Below are 15,318 nucleotides of genomic sequence, written 5' to 3' on the forward strand. Positions count from 1 at the left end.
TAGATTGTGGGTTCTATCTCTGATATTAAAGCTGATCTATCCCCATAAAAAAAGTGCCTCTACTTTCCCACTGTGTCAAAAAACCTAAGATTTAAACAAATAAGGCCATCACTTTAACAACCACACTTCACTTTAGCAGTCAAACAAAACACCCAGAGGTGCTACTGCTGTAGAAACATGGCATTACAATTCATACATGATTTAGGAATGACTGGTCATTGATAACAAGGTTGAAGATAAGACGATTGAAAGGTATCTTTCAATAAAAGCTGGCTGCAAAACAACTGCCTCCTAAAAGTTAAAACATACAAATATTTAATAACAATTCAAACAGAGCATGAATTTCTCAAAGTCCATTCACCTATTTATATTAATCTTACATCAATTTACATGCTTAACTTATATTAACTGGGTCATTCTATGAAAATGGTTGCTTTTTGAACAGCCAACTTTTTACAAATTGTAATAATTTTTATATATATTTTTTTAAACTTAGTCATAATAGTTAACCCCTTAACATTATAAATCAAATGACAGCTTAACATTTTTATATTTTTACTACATTACATTAAAAAAATGCTTGTGCTGCCTTTTTTGGCACTGGTGTTACCTATATTTTAGATGACAATTCAGGCTTTCTAGAATGTAATTTCAGTCTTTAATTTGCATATATAATCCAAGACAAAGGTTTATGGTAATACTAAGAAATTGTTTGGATTGATAATTTACTTTAAACATGCATGTGTAAAGTTCTATTGTCTGACATTTTTCCATTTATACTAATATTTTTTTGTTGAAACATAAATAATTGCGCTTGAGTCATCAAAATTGAAAGATCATATCCTTAAAATGTTTACTAATGAATGTAGCAACAGTTAGGTAGATACAAAACCATATTCAATTAAATTGGGCAACTCTGATGCCAGAACACCAATATCCATACAGTGACACAATGTGAAACCAATGACAGACACAAGATTATTTCAAAGAAATTGTATCAATTTATTAGTAATTTTAATTACACATTTCAGATTTCATGAGATAGGTTGATTTAATATGAACAATAAAATGAGGGTTATTGGTCAAAGACCAAAAGATTGATTGACTAAAATGTGCCTTTCATAACACAACAGATTCATTGTCTGTAAATATGTAATATATAATTGTATTCGATTTCCAGTGTAAGACGCATGCAACATAATACAAACATGAAATCCTACTCTCACGCCTATCCACAAAATTACATAGCTTGTTATAACAGTATATCAATTCTTGTGTCGTGACAAATATTGTGTTGGTCTACTTAAAGGGATAGTTCATCTGAATTACGCAATTACATATTGGGTTCCTTACCGTGTACGCAGTCTATGGACAAGGTATTTTTTAAATATAATTGTTGAGGGTTTTAAAACATTCTTTTGAGAAAAAAGATTGGTGTTATTGATTGTAACTGGCGGTATCGTCATGTCCCTGGTGTTACCAGCAAGAACAGTAACACCAGTGATAATAATGCCAGTGACACATCTGCAGACAAGATGGCATATCTAAGATGGTGGCCACTGTTGTTCAAACCACACTTCTTAAATTGTAAATAAATCACTTAATCATGCAATTTTAATTTTAATCCAATTTCCTTTCCCCATTCTATAAACTGTATAACACCAGTGACACATCTTAAGTCCTTGCATGAAATCACCAAGTTAATCATCAAATTGTTAACATATGAAGAGTACACACTCACCATGTGCTTTTCAAAACAGTCCCGTCTCCAATGAACATTTGATCCAGGAAGAATTTGGCAAGGATGTTGCATTTTTTTCAAAGTTGTGGTTTTTATACATTTAGTGTGACATGAAATTGAGGGACAGCTACTACTTGTAAATTATTTGTAACATTTGATATTTTAATTTAAGTAGTCCACTAAATAACTATAATACTTTCCGTTGTATTATGACATTTTTAAAGAGGCAGAAAAATATATTTTTAACCTCAAAATGTCTCTAAACCATGACTCCTGACCTGAGGGACAAGCCAATTTCATGGTACTGACCGTGCTCTACTATATATATATATATATATATATATATATATATATGTTTGCAATACAACTGTCTTATGTTTTTATTAATAATGTTAAAATAACAAAACATTTTATACACCTGTCAGAAACGGGTGTGGCTGAAATAGGGGTGTCCACATACTTTTGTGTATGTACGCAATTTTCAGGGACCACTTTTGGTTTGTGAGTGCTACTTTCCAAACTCATGGATAGCATTTTTATGTCTCTGTGTACAGTATGAAGGAAGTTAAAAGGTAGTTTCGCGAGACAATGCTAACTGGCGTTACAAGGGCTCCAGGACCAGTCGAAGCAAAATAGCCCCATAACATCAACAATTCACCACCATATTTTACCTTAGGAATGAGGTACTTTTCTGCATATGCTTCTGTTTTTAAATGCCAAACACACCTCTGGTCTGCGTGGCCAAAGAGCTCTATTTTCATGTGATCTGACCATAGCGCTGGTTCCAATCCAAATGCCAATGCCGTTTATCAAACTTCAGGCGGTGCCATGTTCAGATGACATGATATGGAGCTCTTTGGCCATGCACATCAGGGGTGGGTTTGGCGTTGAAAAATGGAAGCATACGGAAGCATTATTTGAATTGAAGAGGGCAGTCCATAAGCTCAAACTAAGGATATCAAGGATTTGGAAAGATTCTATATGGAGGAATGGTCTAAGATCCTTCCTAATGTGTTCTCCAATCTCAAAGTATTTTTAAAGAGGCTCAGTGTCATTATCCTCGCAAGGGTACTGAAAACAGAGGTGCCAATAATTTTGTCCCCGATCTTTTGTCGATTAAAAAAAAATAAAAAATTGTATTGCTTGTTAAACAAAATCTCTTTGAGCAACTTTATTAGTATAAAATTTAAAGTATTTATTATTTTATACAGTATTTTTTGCTCATCTTTATCAAGGGTGCCAATAACTATGGACCTGACTGTGTATCAAACAATTTTTGCTCCCTGCCTTCCAGAGGGCCCTGAAGGATCTACTCTAGTTCAAAAGTATTCACACACAGTCATGGCCAATTGCCACTGGTCCTTACCACACGGGCACATCAATGGACCACTTTCCCCATCCCACCTGCCTGGTCAACCCCCTTTTCACTACTCCTGCCCTGGGGCATCAGACAAGCTGTAGGAGCAAGTCCTGGAAAGCCTGCAAATTACGGGAGACAATCAGGCCATCTGAGCCTAGCTGGGCAGCCAGTAGAAACAGCCTCCTCTCGTCAGCCACCGCCCCCAGAGACAGGGCCTCATGGAGCTCCGACACACTCAATGCGTTTTGGCTTGTCCTACACAAGACGGACAGTGAAATTTACTATCAAGTAAATTGAAATCTGCCCATAGACAGTATAAGCCCATATAATAGTCAAGGTCACCTGTTTGTTCCCCAGGACCACCACAGGAAGTTGTGAGTGCAGTCTGAGGAGGCGATGTATCTCAGCCTTGGCCTGTGGGAGACGTCTTCTATCAGAGGAGTCAACCACGTACACCAGGGCATGCGTCTTCCCCAGGTACTCTGCCCAGTACATACGCAAATCCTCACCCCCTCCAACTGGAAGACAGCAGACAGAGGTAGGAAGGTTACTTGAGAGGTGTTGCTAGGCAATAAGGAAGATGTATGAACTTATGTTTTTTACTTTCTTATTTGTTTTCACACACTACAAGAAGGCTAAATGAATTATTCCACTCAAGAAAAGGTAAATGATGCATGTTGTCCAAACGTATGAGTGAGTCTAAGCAAAGGCACATGATTATAATGCTTTTGGTAAAACCACTGGCATTTTCAGGGCCAATCTGATAGTTTAAAATCCATGTGACAAAAGTAAAGGTGATAGACAAGGCTTAAAGCACCCTGCATGGAGTCTTACAGGCCAGTTGAATTGCCCTGCAAGCATATGCAAAAATCTGTTGCGCAAACTGCATAGCTTACTTTCTAGGAAATCCAGCTGACGGGCAGGGGCACTGAGGCTTATAAAGTTGAAGCCCCTGGTGGGACGGCAGTGCCCTCTCTTGTCTCCATCTGTGGCTGTCAGCCCCTGAAGCATACTGCTCCTCCCAGCTCCGTCTAGGCCAAGGACTAGCACCTGGCGCTGTCCACCCTCCTCCTGCTCAACATGCAGACACAGCAGGATGCCATCAGAACACCTGTTCTCTCATAACAGCAACATGAAGTTGTCTTATCCCATTTTTCTTTCTTCTCAAAGGTACAGATATATAGATCATTGTTACTCCTGTAAAGTGCAGAACTGCGATATGTTTTGTTTACATACAGTGCCTTCGGAAGCTATTCAGACCCCTTGACTTTTTCCACATTTTATTACGTTACAGCCCTATTCTAAAATTGATTAAAATCCCAAAATTCCTCAGCAATCTACACACAATACCCCATAATGACAAAGCCAGAACAGGTTTTTAATACAAAACAGAAATACCTTACATAAGTATTCAGCCCCTTTGCTATGAGACTCGAAATTGAGCTCAGGTGCATCCTGTTTCCAATGATCATCTGTGAGATCTTTCTACAACTTGATTGGTGTCCACCTGTGGTAAATTATATTGATTGGACATGATTTGGAAAGGCACACACCTGTTTATATAAGGTCCCAAGGTTGACAGTGCATGTCAGAGCAAAAACCAAGCCATGAGATCGATGGAATTTTCTGTAGAGCCCCGAGACAGGATTGTCGAGGCACAGATCTGGGGAAGGGTACCAAAAAATGTCTGCAGGATTGAAGGTCCCCAAGAACACAGTGGCCTCCATTCTTAAATGGAAGATGTTTGGAACCACCAAGACTCTTCCTAGAGCTGGCCGCCCGGCCAAACTGAGCAATCGGAGAAGGGCCTTGGTCAGAGAGGTGACCAAGAACCTGATGGTCACTCGGACAGAGCTCTAGAGTTCCTCTGTGGAGATTGAAGAACTTTCCAGAAGGAATACCATCGTACACCAGGGCCTTTATGGTAGAGTGGCCAGACGGAAGCCACTCCTTAGTAAAAGGCACATGACAGCCCGTTTGGAGCTTGCCAAGAGACACCTAAAGACTAAAAATAAGATTCTCTGGTCTGATGAAACCAAGATTGAACTCTTTGGCCTGAATGCCAGTTGTCACGTCTGGAGGAAACCTGGCACCATCCCTCCGATGGTGGTGGCAGCATCGTGCTGTGGGGATGTTTTTCAGTGGCAGGGACTGGGAGACTAGTAATGATCGAGGGAAAGATGAACGGAGCAAAGTACAGAGAGATCCTTGATGAAAACCTGCTCCAGATTGCTTAGGACCTCAGACTGGGGTGAAGGTTCACCTTCCAACAGGACAACGATCCTAAGCACACAGCCAAGACAACATAGGAGTGGCTTTGGGACAAGTTTCTCAATGTCTTTGAGTGGCCCTGCCAGAGACTGGACTTGAACCTGATCAAACATCTTTGGAGAGACCTGAAAATAGCTGTGCAGCAACGCTCCTCATCCAGCCTGACAGCTTGAGAGCATCTGCAGTGAAGAATTGGAGAAACTCCCCAAATACAGGTGTGCCCAGCTTGTAGCATTATACCCAAGAAGATTCGATGCTGTAATCACTGCCAAAGGTGCTTCAACAAAGTACTAAGTAAAGGGTCTGAATACTTATGTAAATGTGATATTTCAGCTTTTATAAATTTGATAAATTAGCAAAAAAAATCCAAACCTGTTTTTGCTTTGTCATTATGGGGTATTGTGTGTAGATTGATGAGGGGGGAAAATGATTTTATCAATTTTAGAATAAGGCTGTAACGTAACACAATGTGGAAGAAGTCAAGGGTTCTGAATACTTTCTGAAGGCACTGTACATCTGTATTTTTCACCATCTGTCCCTGTAGGATTACCAGTAAAATATAGATAATGCTGCAGTATTTCACAATCACGTGCATTTTTGTGTGCAATGCAGGCAACAGCCTCTATTGTTGTGACCCCACGGTACTCAAACCAAAAACAGATTTAATGAATCGCTCACTTATGTATAGAGCCATGTCATCATGGAATGCTCTGCCACCAGAGGTTACTCAGGCAAAATCCAAGTTTAGCTTTAAAAAACAGATGAAAAACATATTGTATCACAGCTCATCTCCTCTTTCTAAAGATCTAATTTAACTGTACAGTAAATAAGAATATAAATATGTGTAAATTAATAGTGTGTAAATAGTATTTGTTGTCTCTCGGTGTCTTTCATTTTTATTTTTTACAAATTTTATCTAGAATTTAATGTAATATCTTATGTTCTTGTCTCTTACTGTTCTGTACTTTATGTTTTATGTGGACCACAGGAAGAGTAGCTGCTGCATTTGCAGTAGCTAATGGGGATCCAAATAAACTAAACCGCCAATAGCTGTCTACTTGTGCCACAATAGCTGCATTTGCACTTTGACCACTATGTAATGTTGTTATGGCACCAATGTTAGTTACATCAGCTCTATACCATCTCATTGGTTTGTGAGAGGCACATTTGAGGAGTCAACAAGTTTCTCGGCAATTCTACCTCGATTACATTAACTGTAGCCTAATCTGGCCTCTTTGTGTGAATCAAGACCATTGAGCTCCTGAAAATCATATTAGTTAATTTCAGGTAATATGCCCATGTCCGTATAGGGCAGGCTATAGTCAGAGGAAATGTTTCAAGTATTGTTATGACTGTGAATTACTTTGGAATGATTTGCATTTTCTCCTTTAACTAACATTAGACTATTAGTGTGTATTTTCTTCTACTGTAGCTTTCTTGGACCGTAAATCATTATGTGCATCATTCTTTATCAAAACCCTTCATCATTATCAACGTGAAGTCAGATTGTCAGTTTATCAACATGGTCTGAGATGAACGCGCATCATTTCCATTTGCATTCTCTGGGCTGGAAGGCCCCATGTCGATACATAAGTGATTCGTTAAATAATCTCTATGCCTGCATGCGTTCGATTCCACTGGCGCCCCTACACAACTTTAACGCTCTGGCACGTAAAGAATCCAAAGATAAACCGTGAAAACTGTGCGTCTGTCCCCCGATTGCAACAGTTACAGAGCCATAAACTTATGCCGACTGAACATTCATTCCTACATGGCAAAGGTAAGAGCTTACCTCTTTGATCATGTAATATTCTGCTTCGGGAGACCATATTCGCCTTCTGTATAAATAATTTAAGGCGATAAACAGCGCGGACCCGAATGCAGCCACCGCTGCAGTTAGGGCGATGGATATGTGCCGAAGCAGGACCATGTTGCACTTCTGGAAGCCCGGATAATGTTGCGTTCCAGGACACAACAGCTAGCTAACGATGAAATTGTCTAATGACTTCCACTTTTGACAGTGCACCTGATATCTCCGCTTTGTTTGTATTGGAAAGAGCCCCGTCAGCACCCAAATCGTACCCTTCAAGTCGGTTCGATTCATGACGACAGCAGAGGGTACGGGCTGCGCAACAACAGCTACTGACTGGCCAAAAGTTTTGAGAATGACACAAATATTAATTTTCACAAAGTTTGCTGCTTTGTTTCACAAAGTTTGCTGGGGGAACAAGCTCCGACTGGTCAAATACAACTTGGAATTCCAAGTCCGAAAATGTTCTAGAACTCATACTTTCCGACCTGAAGATCACTGACGTCATGATATGACCTCATTTTTTTCAGCGTTCCCAGTTGTCTTGAAAGCACGTATAGATCTAACACAACTGCAGTAAGCAACCAATAATACCAATTCAATACTCTCTTCTACTCTTGTGCCTATTGGCAAGGGGTCAGTTTGCAATAAAGCATGCATATGCCAGTTTTCACGCAAAAGTTGCCATTTATAAAACATTTACTTGACCAGTTGTCTTAGGTCTCTCTTTGTGTTGTTCTCTCGTCGTGATGTGTGTTGTGTCCTATATTTTATATATGTAAATAACAAACAAAAAATCTTCATCCCAGTCCCCCTCCCCACAGGAGGCCTTTGGCCTTTTGGTAGGCCATCATTGTAAATACGAATTTGTTCTTAAATAAATGTTAAATAAAAAAATAAAGATAATGTGCTTAACTTCTAGAAAACTTGAGACCATGCGAGCATACTATTTCTGGTGGTTGAAGTATTTCATTGCAAGCAGGTAAGAGGTATTTTGTGCAAATAGGGGATATGACACGCTTATTCATAAAACCCCCCCAAATAAGAAGATACAACAAGATTTAATCATTTGCCCTTAGTGGGATGAGCAAAAATCTTTGCCATAGCAATTTTTTTAAATCTATTTCCTGATTATTTTATTTCCATGATCATTGCAGAATAAATTATTAACATTTGATGGTTTCATACTCCCTAAATAACATATTCAACAAATTAGAATACAATTAATTTAAAGATTCACTATGCAGAAATTGTGCCATTTCCTGTTGCGAAAATTGTAATAGTTCGCCAATTTCAGTTTGTGACTAAACCATCTAAACCGCTGTGAAATGTCCCGTGTGGCTCAGTTGGTAGAGCATGGTGTTTGCAACGCCAGGGTTGTGGGTTCGATTCCCACGGGGGACCAGTATGGGGGGAAAGAAAAAAAAATGTATGAAATATATGCATTCACTACTGTAAGTCGCTCTGGATAAGAGCGTCTGCTAAATGACTAAAATGTAATGTAAATGTAAAATGTATTTGTAAATGTAAAATATTGTATTTTCAGCTGGTGTACAAAGCAGAAAGTAAAAGATGCAAAAACGAAACTTAAGAGCCTGAAACATAGAAATAGCGCACATAGAACAGACTGCTTGTTAGACTTGCTTTCAATGAGAATGACAGATCTAACACACTTTTCTGTGAATTTGGTTGGGTGGCCCAAAAAGTTACATATTGCATATTTAATTGGACCTACTTCAAAGTAGTAAATAGATAAGCTATTTCAAATATTATACTATATATGATCAGATCTGGAGCTCAGGTTAAAATGTTACATTAGAATGTAACAGTAGAACAGAGGATTCACTTTGTTATTTCAAATGTCTTAGGGTAGGCCTAGACAATGTTTCAGAATTTGTGGGCAGTTCAGCATATTTAGGTTCCGGGGAAAAGAAAATGCATAAAAAAAAAAATAATGTATCTGCAAACTCGCCAAACCCACTGGCTCCAGGTCATCTACAAGTCTTTGCTAGGTAAAGCCCCGCCTTATCTCAGCTCACTGGTCACCATAGCAGCACCCACCCGTAGCACGTGCTCCAGCAGGTATATCTCATTGGTCAACCCCCAAAGCCAATTCTTCCTTTGGCCGCCTCTCCTTCCAGTTCTCTGCTGCCAATGACTGGAACGAACTGCAAAAATCACTGAAGCTGGAGACATATCTCCCTCACTAGCTTTAAGCACCAGCTGTCAGAGCAGCTCACAGATCACTACACCTGTACATAGCCCATCTGTAAATAGCCCATCCAACTACCTCATCCCCAAACTGTATTTATTTATTTATCTTGCTCCTTTGCACTCCAGTATCTCTACTTGCACATTCATCTTCTGCACATCTACCATTCCAGTGTTTAATTGCTATATTGTAATTACTTCGCCACCATGGCCTATTTATTGCCTTATCTCCCTTATCTTACCTCATTTGCACACAATGTATATAGACTTTTTTTCTACTGTATTATTGACTATGTTTGTTTATTCCATGTGTAACTCTGTTGTTGTATGTGTCGAACTGCTTTGCTTTATCTTGGCCAGGTCGCAGCTGTAAATGAGAACTTGTTCTCAACTAGCCTACCTGGTTAAATAAAGGTGACTTTAAAAAATAAACTGCAACCATAGTTTTATTTCAGAAATAGTCACTCCTTTGCTGAATACTACAGCGAAAGACTGAGTCACTGCAAAACATTCTGGCAACACCTTCAAGAACTTTATCATCTAGTTTGCCATGGCCCTCTCTTTTAGAAACTTTGTGGCCTAATTCCAAATCAAACAGCAAACTAGAGAAGTACATTTCCTGAAGAAAATGTGTGTGCTTGCTAGCTTTTTCAAAATTATTTATGGTTTGAAGTAAGTTATAGTAGTGGTAGTAACTGCAGTAGTAAGGGTAGTGACTGGTTATACTGTTGACAAAGTAGGTAGATGGAAAAATGTATTAACTAGTTGATTGATTGGATTGGATAGCCTGAACACGAGAATGTTGGTTAGGTGTCTCTACCTTGAACGGTTCAAGAGTTACTGTTGGAGAGTTATTTTATGCCAATTCATATAGTTATAGTTGCTACAAGTGAATTATTTGAAGTTAGCCTGAAAATGATAAAATTGGTTTGGTGTCTAGCTTGAACAGTTCAACAGTTACTGTTGGCAAGTTATTTTATGCAAATGTATATGGTTCAAACGAGTACAAGCTTAACTGAATGACAACAGAGAGAATATAATAAGGAATTTTATTGAATATTTTGGGGTAGGCCTCGTCTCCAAGGAAGGCTCCTCAGAGCCAGATGCTGATGACCGGTTGTCCTGTGCTGGGCATCTGGCATTGAACCTCCCCCCCCCATTAAAGGGACATGGCGGAGCAATGGTTGGATCTAAAGACTAAAGACAAGATAAATAGATGTAAAAGAGATGCATGTGAAGAATAGACAAAGTGCAATTCTTCTGTAATGGAAAGTATCATATGGAATGTTTTTGGTTGAAATGAGACATCTGCGTGTACATCTACCCAGCCACGCATGCAGTAAGAAACATGCATGATTAACATGAAACACTAACCGAGAATTGAATCCAACAATGCATACTGTAATGATTGACATGAAACACTAACCGAGCTTTAGTGCACACCAAAATGCAGGACGATATGGGCATCTGCCTGAGTCCCAGCTCAATGCGGACCTGCTAAGTGCATTGTTACTCTGATATATTTAGAATAAATGTTATGTATGATGGTACAGTTGAAGTCTGAAGTTTACATACACCTTAGCCAAATACATTTAAACTCAATTTTTCACAATTCCTGGCATTTAATCCTAGTAAAAATTCCCTGTCTTAGGTCAGTTAGGATCACCACTTTATTTTAAGAAAAATGTCAGAATAATAGTAGAGAGAATGATTTATTTCAGCTTTTATTTCTTTGATCACATTCCCAGTGGGTCAGAAGTTTACATACACTCAATTAATATTTGGTAACATTACCTTTAAATTGTTTAACTTGGGTCAAACTTTTCGGGTAGCCTTCCACAAGCTTCCCACAATAAGTTGGGTGAATTTTGGCCCATTCCTCCTGACAGAGCTGGTGTAACTGAGTCAGGTTTGTAGGCCTCCTTGCTTGCACACGCTTTTTCATTTCTGCACACACATTTTCTATAGGATTGAGGTCAGGGCTTTGTGATGGCCACTCCAATACCTTGACTTTGTTGTCCTTAAGCCATTTTGCCACAACTTTTGGAAGTATGCTTGGGGTCATTGTTCATTTGGAAGTCCCATTTGCGACCAAGCTTTAACTTCCTGACTGATGTCTTGAGATGTTGCTTCAATATATCCACGTAATTTTCCTTCCTCATGATGCCATTTGTTTTATGAAGTGCACCAGTCCCTCCTGCAGCAAAGCACCCCCACAACATGATGCTGCCACCCACATGCTTCACGGTTGGGATGGTGTTCTTCGGCTTGCAAGCCTCCCCCTTTTTTCTCCAAACATAACGATGGTCGTTATGGCCAAACAGTTCTATTTTTGTTTCATCAGACCAGAGGACATTTCTCCAAAAAGTACGATCTTTCTTTGTCCCCATGTGCAGTTGCAAACCCTAGTCTGTTTTTTTATGTCGGTTTTGGAGCATTGACTTCTTCCTTGCTGAGCGGCCTTTCAGGTTATGTCGACATAGGACTCATTTTACTGTGGATATAGATTCTTTTGTACCTGTTTCCTCCAGCATCTTCCCAAGGTCCTTTGCTTTTGTTTTCTTACACACCTGGTTTCCATGTCCCTCATTAATTGTTGTGTATTTAACCCTCTGCTCCCCCCATGTCCTTGTGTGGAATTGTTTGTTTGTAAGAGCTTGTACTCTATGTTACTGGTGCGCGTCGGGTTTTGTACCCATGTAGGTTCTTTTTGTATTGCCGTGGGTTTTGTATTTAACTGCTCCAGCTATTACCTATTTCTGCTCTCCTGCGTCTGACTTCACTGCCACCAGTTCCGCAACCCTTACATTACTATTGTTTGTACAGATGAACGTGGTACCTTCAGGCGTTAGGACATTTCTCCCAAGGATGAACCAGACTTGTGGAGGTCTACAATTTTTTTTCTTGGCTGATTTCTTTTGATTTTCCCATGATGTCAAGCAAAGAGGCACTGAGTTTGAAGGTAGGCCTTGAAATACTTCCACAGGTACACCTCCAATTGACTCAAATTATGTCAATTAGCCTATCAGAAGCTTCTCAAGCCTTGACATCATTTTCTGGAATTTTCCAAGCTGTTTAAAGGCACAGTCAACTTAGTGTATGTACATTTCTAACCCACTGGAATTGTGATACAGCAAATTATAAGTGAAATAATCTGTCTGTAAACAATGTTTGGAAAAATGACTTGTGTCATGCACAAAGTAAATGTCCTAACCGACTTGCCAAAACTATAGTTTGTTAACAAGAAATTTGTGGAGTGGTTGAAAAACGAGTTTTAATGACTCCAACCTAAGTGTATGTAAACTTCCGACTTCAACTGTATGTGGAACCCAACCACACATTCTGTAATGCGATTTGTCAAATATGAGACGTTTGCTTCTTCGAATCCAGTCGCGCATGCAGTAAATGAGTAATGGGGACGCATGCCAAATGGTGACTGACCCAAAAGCCGGGTGTAATATGAATGACCGCAACATACATGCATATCATTAGAAACTCAGAAACTAAATTAGCTATGGTAAGCAGCCATTGCTGAGAAGATGTCAAATAGATTGGGCCTAACAAGTGAGGTGTAGCAGAGCATAGCCAGTGACCTAGTTTCTGGAGAGTGATGGTGGAATTATACCTAATATAGCTGCGGCGGTTACTGCTCCAGTTCTGAAAGAAAGACCAGTGTAGTTTAGAGGAGAAAGATAGCACCTTTATATTATTTAATAAAGGAGAGGAATGAAACAGAGGGTTGAATAGGAAGGATGAAAATAGAATAAATGATAAGGACCGGAGTAGGGTTGAGCGTGAATAAGCATAAAGCAAGAGAAATGATAAGTGTAAGTGCTGCCTATGACCCCAAGAACACCATCCCCACCGTCAAACATGAGGTGGAAACATTATGCTTTGGGGGTGTTTTTCTGCTAAGGGGACAGGACAACTTCACCGCATCAAAGGGACGATGGACGGGGCCATGTACCGTCAAATCTTGGGTGAGAACCTCCTTCCCTCAGCCAGGGCATTGAAAATGGGTCGTGGATGGGTATTCCAGCATGACAATGACCCAAAACACACGGCCAAGGCAACAAAGGAGTGGCTCAAGAAGAAGCACATTAAGGTCCTGGAGTGGCCTAGCCAGTCTCCAAACCTTAATCCCATAGAAAATCTGTGAAGGGAGCTGAAGGTTTGAGTTGCCAGACGTCAGCCTCGAAACCTTAATGACTTGGAGAAGATCTGCGAAGAGGAGTGGGACAAAATCCCTCCTGAGATGTGTGCAAACCTGGTGGCCAACTACAAGAAACATCTGATCTCTGTGAATGCCAACAAGGGTATTGCCACCAAGTACTAAGTCATGTTTTGCAGAGGGGTCAAATACTAATTTCCCTCATTAAAATGCAAATCATTGTATAACATTTTTGACATGCATTTTTCTGGATTTTGTGTTGTTATTTTGTCTCTCACTGTTCAAATAAACCTACCATTAAAATTATAGACTGATCATTTCTTTGTCAGTGGGCGAACGTACAAAATCAGCAGGGGATCAAATACTTTTTCCCCTCACTGTGGGAAGTAGCAAGTAGTTTGTCTTGTTGCGATGAACAGTCGTTCTGATGAGATAAAAATAGGGAAAGATGGCACGAGACAACACAACTAGACGTAGTAGTGCCTGACTAATGTCATTCGCCTAGTGTGCGACATGCTGACTCTAGGCTTATGAGTGAGGCCCACTAAAGATGAACCAAGTATCTGTAACGTAAAAGGTAATAACCAATGCCTAAAAATTCCCCCAAAAGTACACGGATGGGAAGCGTCCGTAGTAAACCCGTACTCAGAGCCAGCTGTCTAACCTATAATGAGATCTGAAATCAAGTGTTATTGCCACATGACCATAGAAACTGTGGCACCAGCTATAAAAAAGGCAGTTGAGTAAAAGTGTTATTAAAAACGGAGTGCTACCCAAACCCGTGCAGGTGCCAGATGAACCTTGTACTGTAGCAGTAAAGGAAACGGCGTGGTAAAACCATTGCTAGGTAGCCTTCATTTGTAACCAGAAGGTGGTGGCTATGGGACCAAACAGTTGTTAGTAGGGTATGATGTTTGAAGCTTGCGTAAAGAAGGATTTCCCCAGATCAGTTCAGCAAGTTGTCACACATTCTTAAGATACTGAAGCTCCATCTGTAATAAGAACAAATTGTTAGAATGATGACAAAACCATGAAATTGCATTTAATAAGCTGCAGGCAACATAACTGAAGCTGAAAGCCACAGTTCTTGATTGATATATTACTGTCAATGGCCACCCTGCCTCAGTTTGCTGCTGGATAATATAACCATTATTCAAGATAGAACTGATTGCAGGGACCGACACGACCAATCATGTAAATGGAAAACATTTAGTTTATGACGAGATGAAATACAAAATGCCAAGAGTGATGAGCGTTGAAGGCAGTATTAGGTCTACTGAGCTCATAAAGCATGGATTACATTCCATTTGAATCACTGACGAATCAATTGGGGTACTAAGCTAACATATGGAATTGTTTTAAGATGGTCATACCATGGATCATTTAGCTATTTGAATTAGAATTTTAATGCCCCTTTAGGTATAAAAACAAATATTAAAAAATAATTTGGTAAAATATTGAATTTGGCATTTATTACTATAGCCCACAGAAACACATTGAATAAAACATTCATAAATAGCAAAAAAGACAATCATAAAATAAATCATAAGGAATAAGGTTTTGAAGTGTCTTTCCTATATCTAGGAGATACAAGAAAGCTCAGGAAATATTTTTGTTTTTTGTACACTTTTAACCCCTAATTTTTATTGGCACAAAACTACCTACATACTTCATTTGTAAGGGTTACCTGAGCATCTCCCCTTTTCATAGAGTGGTCATAATACACTGAACAAAAATAAACGCAACATGCAATA

The 15,318-nt window shown here is 39.4% G+C and overlaps 1 pseudogene; it reads right to left on the reverse strand.

Moving 5' to 3' along the window:
• Nucleotides 1-978: 978 nt before the first annotated feature.
• Nucleotides 979-7,504, reverse strand: LOC106568004 (ADP-ribosylation factor-like protein 9; annotated as a pseudogene).
• Nucleotides 7,505-15,318: the final 7,814 nt, after the last annotated feature.

This window comes from Salmo salar, chromosome ssa13 (genome assembly GCF_905237065.1).
Source record: "Salmo salar chromosome ssa13, Ssal_v3.1, whole genome shotgun sequence".
Classification (NCBI taxonomy): domain Eukaryota; kingdom Metazoa; phylum Chordata; class Actinopteri; order Salmoniformes; family Salmonidae; genus Salmo; species Salmo salar.